Below are 12,353 nucleotides of genomic sequence, written 5' to 3'. Positions count from 1 at the left end.
GGGCTTCATTAGCCAGGTGAGCAAGGCGTGGGCAGGATTCCCCAGGATCATTACTGGCATTTCAACATCGCCAACATTGATTTTTTGGTCAGGGAAGAAAGTGCCCACCTGCATCTTTTTTAACAAACTTGAGCTCCTAAAGATGTGCGCGTCATGCACCTTTCCAGACCACCCCACAATGATGTCAGTGAAACATCCCCTGTAATCCACAACGGTCTGCAAAACCATTGAGAAATATCCCTTTCAGTTTATGTACTCTGTGGCAAGGTGGTCTGGTGCTTAAATAGGGATATGCGTCCCATCAATTGCCCCACCAGTTTGGGAACCCCATTGCAGCAAAGCCGTCCACTATGTCCTGAATGTTTCCCAAAGTCACTACCCTTCTTAGCAGAAGGCTATTAATGGCCCTGCACACTTGCATCACAGCAGCTCTCACGGTGGATTTACCAACTTCAAATTAATTTCCAACTGACCGATAGCAGTCTGGGGTTGCTAGCTTCCATACAGCTTTGGCCACTCACTTCTCCACCGTCAGAGCAGATCTCAAGTGAGTATTCATGTGCTCCAGGGCTGGGGACAGCTCTGCACTAAGTTCAATGAAAGTGGGCTTTCACATACAAAAGTTCTGCAGCCACTACTCATCGTCCCACAACTTCATAATGATGCGATCCCACCAGTCAATGCTTGTTTCCCAGGACCAGAAGTGGCTCTCCACCAACCGAAGTTGTTGCATGACAGCCTGCAGCAAACAAAAATTGTTTTGCTCTATGGCTTGTAGCAGGGTAGCTTCAGTAACATCGCAATTTTCTGCGCTGTGGCTCCTGTCTCGGCCTTGAAAATACTGCAGGATAAGTCATGAGGTATTTGTGATGCTCACAATGATAGTGCAAAATGAGCGGGCTCCATGCCTCTCCAGCAATGGAGTGTGCACGGCAGAGACGGGTTTAGAAAAATGGCATGAAAAAACATTTGTCTGTTTGTTTTGGACAAGAGAGGAGGGGGGAGGGAGCACGTTGCATCATGGGAGGATGACAAGCTTCCCAAAAGGTACTGATGGTAGTCACACTGTGGGATAGCTACCCACAGTGCACTGCTTCGATTATTGATGCAAGTGTGGCTGGCGGCGACACAAACACCCGACTCAGTGAGCGTGGTGTGATCATGCTCCTCCAACTTCTGAAGCTCGGCAGATGAAGGTCAATTTAAATTAAATCGACTTCACTCTGCAGTGTAGACATACCCTGAAAAACATTAGAACTCTGTTTAGAATCCTTAAACAGAGTGACTGAACAGATTTTTCAAAGGGCAGCAGGTGTGTGTGTTTATGTTTTTCTAATTCTGGATTTATTTATGTATTTATCAGTGTATTGGAGGTAGATTATAAGATCCCCCATGTGACCAAGAAAATCAAAATCTACCTCAACCTGCTCTGGAGCACAGTTAGAAATTAGGCAGAGACTCAAGAGAACGACGTTCAATTTCCTGCTCTGCAACAGACATCTTGTGTGGCATTGGGCAACTCACTTAGGGCATGTCTACACTACAATCTGAAACTGACCTATGTTAGGTCGACTTACAGCCATCACAGTAATTACTGCAGTGGCTGTGCACAGTACCTTCCTACTGTCAGTGGAGCATGCCCTAACCAGCAGTGCTTCCACGAAGCGTCAAGGGGCAGTGTGGGGGGCTGAGAGCCAGGGATCTCAACTCCGCGCAGCTTCCTGCTGGGAACCCAGCTGCCCTCAGGAGCTTCTCGCCTCCCGCTGATAAATCCAAGCCCAAAGTTGGGTCAGCTGCCATGGGGAGAAGGGAGCTGGGGCCCTGGAGGGCAGCAGGGCTCCCAGGGGAGAGTGAAGAGATCCAGTGGCAGCCTGGCTTGGAGTGGAGACCTGGCAGCAGCCCGGCTGGGGAGCCAGGAGCATCTTTCTTGTCAATTTCACAGCTCCAAAATTGACAAGACAGCCAACAGCTGATGTAAGGAACCGTGTTTACACAGACACTGCGTCGCCCTAATTACACCCACATAAGCCCTACGTCTCTCATGGAGGTGAAGTTATTACATCGGTGTAGTAGAGCGCTTACATTGGTGGGAGCAAAGCTGTAGTGTAGACACTGATATTGTTAGGTTGACATAAACTGCCTTATGTTGAGCTAAGTCTGTAGTGTAGACCAAGCCTTAATCTCTTGCTGCTTCATTTATCCACCTATAAAATGGGGATGTGGTGAGAATTAAAGATTGTGAGGCAGTGAAATAATATGGTAATGCGGGGCATGCTACATAGCTAGATTAGACAGACAGGGCTGTCCTTTGATGATGCGAAAGCTATTGACTAAAGAAATAGTGCAGGCTAGTGACTTTGCCAGTAGCATCGAGCAAAGAGAAGCACTCTTTATTCATTTTTTTCATTCTTGGAGTGACAGTCTTCCTCCCATTTCCATGTGCTCCAAGGGAATGTACACTGTACCAGATCTACATCGGATGTCATGCACGTGTCCTGGCACACTGGTGAATCTCTGATGACAGGCATGTTGTGGGGCAGAGCCAAGGCTCTACCCACTCCCCACCCCTTCTGGCCCACATGTTGGGGTGGGAGACAGCAGCCCTATACAGGCTGTTCTCCCGACTACACAGTTACCCACCGTATGGGTCACCCATGCAGGGGCAGGCACAAGAAAATGTTTTACACATCCCCTAATTCACCTACATAGTCCCACAAGCTGGGCCACAATTTGGCCATCAGGAATGAATCAGGAAAAGACCCCTACTTTTTAGCTACTAGGACCACCGCCTCCCAGGGTTATAAATAAAACAATACAAAGGTTGAAGAGGAGCATCTGTGTGAACTCAACATTGGATTAAACTACAAATTGAAAGGGTGAGCCAACAGGGTGAAGCCATATAATTTCTTCACAAAGCACCCATGGACATGATTTATATTCTGATGGGGAAACGCAACAGACCTTTGTCAAATCCATCTTGGAGAAACTTCACAATAGAGCCCATTCCCCTGGGTCAGAGCCAGAAGTACAACACTGCTCACACCCTTTAGTATATGACAGAGACCTCCTTTTTTTCTGGATGATAGCAAAGTTGAAAGACCCTTGTCTGAAAGGTCAAAATCCTGGTACATCACCTGCATGTAAGCCAAGTCTTGACAGGTGGTAGGGGAGAATGATTAGAAAGATCATGGGTTCTAGTATCATTTGTAACATATTATACACCATAATCCCCTTGACTAGTTAGACATTATCAAAAGCAGACACAATGTGTTTTCTTTGGCTCTGCTCATGATCCACAAGATTAGAGGGATGGGAGAAGACATGCAGAGTACACTGAAGATGAAGAAAGTTTGTTGTTTTCCAAATGTCCTGATTTGAAAACACCTTGTCATCAGAAAACTGATATAGTTCTTTCTTCAGTATATATTCTCTAAGGGAAATCACAGTTCACTAAGTAAATATATTGTCTGATTCAGCTTTCCTGGCTGATATCAGGACCTGACATCACTGCTCGAAACTGAAAGATCGAAGGCAATGATGTAACGCTCTGAATGATGTTCTCTGAACTACTTTTGTCATTCATGAGGGTGCACCAACTCAAAAGATCCTCCATTTCGAGGAAGGCAACACAATATGAAGTATGAGGATCTTTTCCAGAGCTTATTGGTGGAAAGGTAACTGTGGAGATGAGGGGCACTGGACTTCATCAGGGCCTGCACAGATCTTGAATTACCATCCAAACTACCTGGTGTTTATAAATATGAAACTCTGGAGTGTCCTCATCATTTTTATATGTATCTTTCCAGTGCTGCAGCTGATTTCCTGCATAGTCTCATATTATCTTTTTACTGCTGAAGCTGGTTTGCTGCATGCCTTTATAAATACTTTTGGTACATTAATGCTGGGGATTTCATAGTTTAAAATGTATTCCATTTGAATTATTAAAGGGGAAAAGAAGAGAATTAGTTCATTTGGGAGTCACAACTGAGCAGGGGAAATGTCCAAAGTATAAAATATTCAATACCCCTAACTGTGAATGCAAAACCAAAACCAAGCCCCCAAACCTGGCAACATTTTCCTTGTATAACAAAGGCGATAACTGTCATTTTGCCAATGCCAAAATCACTTCACCTCATCCTATATCTAATATTTCAAAAGTGAACAACAGTTCCCCTCAGGCTATTTCTTTATGGTGTACATAACGGCCATCTTCACATGGGTGACTAGGCATGCCCCATGTTTTCTTCTGGTTCCCAAAAATTCAATTTTACATATTACACATATAGTCTGTCACTGAAATGCATTTAATTATCTGAAACTTCTGCAGAACACCTTATCTGCTGCTGTTCCTGCCTCATGTTTTATTATTAAATTTTCGTATGTTAATCATCTGTGTATGCAGTGAATATCCTGCACAGGTCACATTCAGTAATGTTTTGGCTGTACATTAAAAAAAAGTCAGTAGGATGGGGATCAGGCTGGGAGATCTGTCTAACTGCTGCTGCTATCACCAAACTTTATTATTTTTATGACACTTTGATTTGTTCATTTGCAACCCAGTGATAGAGTGTGTGTGCAGTGCATACATCAGACTCAGTATTCTTTTGGTTATTGCTTTACATTTAACAACAATGAGATGATTGGGGACCAGGCTAGGTGGTCTATCTAACTCTCTTCTTGCTGGTGTTTCCATCCCTCCTCTCTTGATGGAGTATGGTTTTTATCATTCATTGGGTGTGCCAAATACATCTCCTTCTGAGGGCTCTGAAGGTGTGCCCACATTGCCACAGTCCCTTAACTGATACCACAAGTCACCTCATTCCCACATTGTTTTAATTTAACATAGCTTCTCGAGCTCTGGTTCTCATTCACAGGAAAGTATCTCCAAATGTTGGACACTCTGCCCCCTTCTTAACCCCCATTAGTTATCACTGCAGCCTTCTCTCCATTCTTCTTTTTCCCTTACATAACCATAAAGAACGCGTGGAGTACCTAAACAATAAGGCTCTCGCACTCTCTGCTTCAACCGCACACTCTCCTCACTTAACAACTCAGAGAAGAAAATAACCCAAAATTGCTACTTTCTCACTTCTCCTCAGAATTTCATGAGCACGAATTACATGTGAAAGGTGGGTTTTTTCATTCCTCAAAGTTTTGCAATGAAAAATATTCATTGCTCAAAAACGTTGACTGGCAGAATTTTGAAAAACAAAATTTGGGGGGCATGGAATTTTCTGAAATGCACAGGTTTGAACTGAGCTCTCACTACAGTGGTCTGGCCAATGCATTAATTGACTGCATCAATTAATTCCCAGCCTTTACTTCCATCTATTATCTTCCTCCACCTATTCCAGGATACTGATGTGCAGGGTGTTGAAAACGCTCAACTCTGAATGACTGCAATGGAAGTTAGGGCCCCTCAGCACCTTGCAGGATCCTACCCTTAGTTAGTAATCCTGTTCCATTCTGAGAAGAAGGTGGAACAGATTTACCTTAAAGACTCTCTGTAACAATTTAAAACCAATTAGATTTATCTCCACGGAGCCTAATTACATCATCATTCCCCATGGGGGTGATATTAACCAAATTCCAACCTCAAAAAGAAGAGAAACATTCTTTTGTGAAAGATCTCCAGGACAGGAGGAAAAACAAATGACATAAAATACAAATATCTAGGAAGAACAGATAGAGGTTTACATTAGAATGCTCATACAATAGTGTCCACAGTGATGTCTCTGGTAAGGTGACATAGCTTGAGATTTGGAAATATGCAAATAAACAGAGACAACCTTCTCACATGGCAGAAGTTTAAGTAAAATGAACAAAAACTGTTCAAAAGTAAAGAATACCTGAACTGCTATATTTTTGATAGAGCATTTTTAAGAGAACTAAAAATGCTATCCCTACCAGCTTGTAGCACAATTGTCATTTCCTCCAGCATGAAGGGTCCCAACTTCAAATCTTTACATATATCACAACAAGGTAGGCTATTCCCTCCTCCAAAATGAGTTAGCATGGGGATATGAATAGAACTGGGTTCCAGTTATGACCCCGCCACTGACTTCCTGTGTGACTTTGGCATAAGACATTTAAATCTCTGCATGCATCAATTTTCCTATCTCTGAAATGGGGATAAAAATAAATTGACCACCATAAAGGGTGTTTAATTAACATTTGTAAAGTGGTTTGAAATTCTTATATGAAATATACAGTTGGCCACAATTATTACAAGGTGAATTGTCTCTGAAACCAGACACACCGTGTCTTAAGCTGTACAACCAAAAATGAGGAAACCACAAAAAACAAAACAAAACAAAAACACAAATACACACACACACTTCTAAAAATATTGTTGCATGCAAGTGGGAAGTATTATTCTAAATGTTACCCACAAATCAAATGGCATTTAATCAGTATCTAAACTTCAAATCTTACTAACCATACTATAGGAAAATCTGCAACTAAAGAGAGAACCAGATTAGATGGGAGTGGTTACAGGCCTGGTGCCACAGGTTTTGCCCTTTGTGGCTTCTCACATCCCAGACTTGGAAAGTATGAGCTGTGATACCAAAAAAGGTAAGAAGCCAGCAGAGCCCCTCAGTAATAAATGAGTTTGCATCATCTGTCATTAGAACTTCTTGCCAACAGGGTCATTCACTATTAAATTACCACTTGTCAATGTTTAAAATTCTGATTGATAAATGACTGTGCCAAAACTGATAACATGACAGCTTTTATTTTCTAATATTCTTGGTTACCACATTCTGCTACTTCAATATACAGATAGAGTACATATTTTTTCAAGTACTTTAGTGAAAGACAATTTAATATAATAAAAAACTAACAGGTACTGTATAATGATTGGTCCTGATACACATTACATGCTAGTCCTCTTGCCAAAATAAACCTACTAGTGATGTAGTGATATGGGTAGATCCAAGTTTCACATTTCATCAAATGCTAGTAATCTGTTTTATCAATATAAACTGCATTTTAATGAAAAATTCTTTTCTTCAGTACACTTCACTTTTAATGCCCCAGAGTATAATAATTCGTTCATGCTGTAGAACAAGAATGTTTTACAAGACCTTAACTCTCAAGAGAAATTTCTCTGTAAATACAAAATGCAGGTTTTATGGGAATGTGTTGTATGCAACATGAGTAGTACCCAACATAATAAAAAACTAGGTTGCCCAAAGAATTCAGCTTAAGTATCCTTCTGAATGATTACTATGATGTCATTTAGCTGAATAATTCCACAACACGTAAAAAAAAAAAAAAAAAAAAGACAATAGAACTTTTTTTTTTTTAATCTCTGAACAGGAAAAAGAAATTAGCTTTAAAGAGTTTTGCAATACAAATAAGTTTCAATGGATAGGTGAGACTATTGAACCAGATCTCCATTTTTGGGTAGCTATTAGTACTGCACTGCCAGAGGATTCTGGCCATGAAGCTGGTGTATCTTGCTCCAGGAGGATCAGCCTAGTGCAAAATTTATTCTCTGGAGATGAAGAGCTGGGGTAGAAGCTAGTACACCACCTTCCATCCCTGTAGCTGGCACAAGAGACATGGCTGAAAGAAGGGGGAATGATTACAACACTCCTATGATGTGCCAGTTCCCAGCTGTACTTCTGGCCCCTTACTCTGAGCAGTCAGCATAAGACTGAGTGGCCCAATTCCATTCTAACTTGCACCAGGTGACTAACCCTTCACACAACGGTCTGAGGATTGTAAGTTAGCTTTACGCTCATTTCCATCTCCCTCACAACCTGTGCCGTGTGTACTTCCAGGATCTGACCCATTATGTTTATTGCATAACAGCCTGATTTTTAACAGAATAGATGTAAACTTTAAATATCAAGATTTACTTGTCACAAAAGGTGGAAGGGGTAGAGTCAGTGAACCAGTCGTGGCTGCCCTGGCCACAGCTGCAGCCCCCAGTATAAGCTGGAGCAGCCTAACAGCTTTTCTTTCTTATGTCAACTTACTACAATCTCTCATGGCAACGGGTTCCACATCCAGGTTTTGTGAAAGTCTAGTCAGCTGTGGAGATGAGTCTTCCCTGTTTGTTGACAGTTTCATTTTTTCAGCATAACAAATTCAAAGAGCATGCAGTACAAGATACTACCGAGCTGACATAACAAAAGGCTCTCGTTTTCGCTTACTATAACCATAGTCCTCTCATGTCTTCTCTTTTTATCTGTGATCCCATCTGTCCTTTGTCTATTTGTATTGTAATCTCTTTAGAACAAGCATATAACTTAAAACTTGTTTGTAAAACACTATCTATAGCTATAACCAGAGCTCTTCTATGGCTCTGCAAAATGTATAAATGATAATGAAGATTTACTACAACTAGGGCAATATTAACAGTAACTGATATTTTTATAGCATGTCATCTAAATTAATACCAAAGTGTCTCCCATTCAAGAACTGACCTAGTCTGACCCTGCTTTGCTTGTGAAATGAAGGTGGACGGCTGCAGATGGACCAATAGAAATCAAAATGTTAACAAGTAGTACAAAGTATCAGCAAAGAACCTCCATAACTGTTCCAGTTATGTTTACTTGCATTTGAAGGTCCATGGACAAAAAAGATAATATCAATGAAAAGGAAATTTTTGTTTTTGTGCCCCACTTCCTCCTTTTAACAGAGTGAAAAAAATATCAAAAAAACCCAAATTTAATACTACATATTATGTTACAATATAATTAAGAGTCTGAGTCAAACAAAAAAGACATTACAAGGTAATTCTGAGTCACACTGTACTTAAATCACTGTGTTGTACAGAAGCATGGCAGCACATATGACATATAAGATCACCTACTGTCCTGCACCCCTTAATAGCTACGCACAATGCAGCGACAGTCTGAACTCAGAATTAAAATTATTTTAAGATAGTTATTTTTACATATATACTGTATCAGACTGTATAACTATGCCAATTAAAAAGTAAGTGATACAGTAGTATTATATCAGGGCTGGCTCTGACACTACAGAGTGCAACATGAAAGCCAATCTACAAGCACATATTTACAACTTGCTAAAGACAGCCACTGGGAAAAGGATGGGGTCAATCAATTTCCTGTTCTATTAGACTCTCAAATCAGTGACTCCTTTCTCCTCTTCCCAGTGTTTGACAAGGGCTACTGCCTGAGCACTTCCCTAGGGAAAGCTGACCAAAGCTATTTTTGGCTCAGGAAAAGGGAGCAGATCTGTGATCACAGGACCTCATCTGCTCTGCCTTCATTCCCTTTTCCTGGGACCACAGCACAGATAACAGACAGAAAAGATCCCTGTTCAGTAAGTCAGAGTAGGCATCTCTCTAATAGTTTTTGGGACCCCAAGCTGAGGAAAGTAGAGACAGAGGTTTCCCCTGTGAGGAAGATAAGTGAGGGAAATTGTCCCTTCTCTCCCCCTTAGGAGCAGAGGAGAGAAAGTGCTTAAGTAAAGCAGACAGGATAGGATTTGAGGGAGACTGGAAAGGGGCACAGAGGAGAGAGACTGGTGGACTGAGGAAAGAGGAGGGAAAGTGCTTCCACTTCATATGAACTGGCTAGGAAAAACATCCTGAGGCTTTGTACATCTCACTTTGCAGAATCCTGTTGAACCTAAGTTCATCCCGGATCCTATCAATAATTAGCAAAGATGTGCACTTATACCAAATACCTAAAAAAAATCAAATCACTGTTAAGGACACTGTGCTTGTGTTCCTAAATGCAGTATAAGGTAATTTACAACATTATTTTAAATATATATTATGCACATATAAAACGGAGTATTTCACACCATTCAAGTTTTGTTTCTGTATCAAAATATTTTCTGTTACATTTTCTGCTGCATCAGAATGCATCAATTATTTTTCATTATACCTTCATTTCATGTCTAAATATGTCTATTTGAAGTAACAGTTTCTCTCTTTTAGGGTGTGTGCTCACCTTTGGTTTATAACTGTAAAAAAAAACATAATGGGATTTGCTCAAGTGAAATGTTATATTCTGCAATCACATGACCCTTTTCTAGACTCAAATATGGTATATTCATGTATTTTTACTTTGTCACATAATCATAATATTAACTTAAAAAAAGACTCTTTTACATATCACAACCATATTTCTAACAAAACTTTTTTGCTTTCTGAACATCTCTTCCACACATCCAAATAAAAATTGTATCTCACACATACACACACATGCAGACACACACACACAAAGGTTGAAGTAAGGGATAAATTCACCTTGGTAATTTTGCCTTCAGAATTTCTAGATATTTTTCCAACATCTTGGCAAAATTATGCATTTTAAAAAGACTGCAGGCATTCAAATGATTGTCAGTCATGCAAATAATCACTTACTTACACTGTATGAGTTTGGTCTGGATAAAGCAAATTACCATTTGAAAATAACTCAAAAAACACTCTGGGCTAAGAGCTTAGCTTGGCCACAATATTTCTTAACCTTTTTCTCTTCTATCTCCATTCATCTAGATTTCACTGTAATAATACAGACTAAATTAATAAACTGTATTCAGTTGCCACAGATGCATTCAACATTATTTAAAACATAATCTTGTAAAGAAATGGTAAATTCTGGAGACAGATAAAGCTCAAAACCCCAAGATCTTTATTCAAAGTTATGTAAAAGGTTTTTTTTATAATGCTCCCATGTTTTGTGATGATATTGTTTTTTGTCCAGAAAGCATAATTATAACTCATATCTAAATATAGTATTTAAATGAAAATTAAAAAATATATCAGCAGGTCCTACAGATATAAATAATGGAATGGATTTTTAAAAATATTTTTCTAATAGGCCTGTCAACGAACAATGAGTTGTGTGTGCATATAGTTATATGCACATGCATAGCAGTATTTGCACAGACACTGCTGAAAATCTGGCCTTTAGGTTCAATTTCAAATGTAACAGCTGCATTGTCAGAAAGCTATCATTCCTTAGAAAGACAAGACTTAATCAAATTAAAATTATTAATTAAAAATAATGTACATTAAAAGTGAATGTCATCTATGATAAAATACTTATCGTGCCTGCATGCCCAAGGTCAGGCAGTCCTAGTGGGATTTTCAAAAGTACTTAAAGGATTTAGGTGCAGAAGTCCCATTGAAAGTGCCCTAATTTTCAAAGGTGCTAAGCACCCACAGCTCCCAATGGCACTCCAGAAAATCAGGCCACAGGGATATAAGTGCCTAGATATGGGTTCAAAAGCTTACATTTAGGCATCCATGTTTACAAATCTTGGTGCAGTGCTTTAGAAGCCTGCTATCCTTTCTAAGCCTTAAAACAAATCTATACATGTCAACAACATTTGCTAACCTAGTCTTAAGTGTTAAATGACTCTTCCTTAGAGAAACCTTCCACAAATAGACAAATCCTTTGAAATTATTTGTAATATGCTAACTGGTTCATGTTGAGGGTTTAAAGTGTGAGTATTTAAACAGAATGAAACTTGCAATTAAATCAAATCCCAGACTCCTGCATAGCCATTTAAGTTTCACTACACTGTTTCCCATTCTTATCAGCAAAAATGCAGCAGCCTTCATGTTATTTTTAGGAGTATAGTACAGTTTTGCAAACTGATTATCTCTAGCTAGTGTAAACCCCATTAAAACAAAGCTCCTGTTGAGGAGGAGGGTTCCTGGTGATCGGAAAAAAACAAAAAAAACCAAAACAATTGTGCCAGGTTTAATCAGAAGTGAAAAGAATCTACAGAATGTTCCCTTTGAGCCACATAACACAACCCTTTGCTAATTTCAAGATGGGCTCTGCAGTAAGGGTAATAAAAAATGTCCTTTGTACTAACTGAGGAAGAATGAAGAGCAACTACAGCTATAGTTAACACCAAAAATACGCAACTCTGCTCTACATTACTGAAATTCTTTTCACCTACCTATAAGCCATAAAACACAGAGGTAGAGAGAAAAATCCCACTACAGCATACCTAAGAAAATATAGCTTCTTAACCACAGACTAATCTCTGTTGTTATTCTCTGGAATTCCTTTTTCCCTCCTTCTCCACACGAACACTTATATAGGGTTGAAAATGAGAACAGATAGCTTTTTCAAATAAAACAACCTAATAAATTATCATTGGTAAATTATCTAGTCAAATATCTTCTATCTTTGCCAAAAATAAGTAGTTCATCCTTAACATCAAACTATCCTTTGGTGACACGTACTGACTATTGACCTGCTTGGCAAACCTCCTATTGATTTCATTGGTGCAGGAGCAGGTCCTAATGTGGGTAGCTTTGGATTATTGAAATACTTTTATAAATAAATGGATTTTGCAGCACAGTGACATATAACCAAATTCCCTAATTAACAATGCTTGAACTA

At 39.6% G+C, this 12,353-nt stretch overlaps 1 protein-coding gene across 5 annotated transcripts in view; it reads right to left on the bottom strand.

Annotated features, from left to right (window-relative positions):
• Positions 1-12,353, bottom strand: part of GTDC1 (glycosyltransferase like domain containing 1) — a 195,156-nt gene that overhangs the window by 127,305 nt on the left and 55,498 nt on the right. The window lies entirely within an intron of this gene.

This window comes from Emydura macquarii, unplaced genomic scaffold (assembly GCF_026122565.2).
Source record: "Emydura macquarii macquarii isolate MOO-44397 ecotype Brisbane River unplaced genomic scaffold, CSIRO-AGI_Emac_v2 contig_1253, whole genome shotgun sequence".
Classification (NCBI taxonomy): Eukaryota; Metazoa; Chordata; order Testudines; family Chelidae; genus Emydura; species Emydura macquarii.
This window is presented reverse-complemented; position numbering and strand designations above follow the sequence as displayed.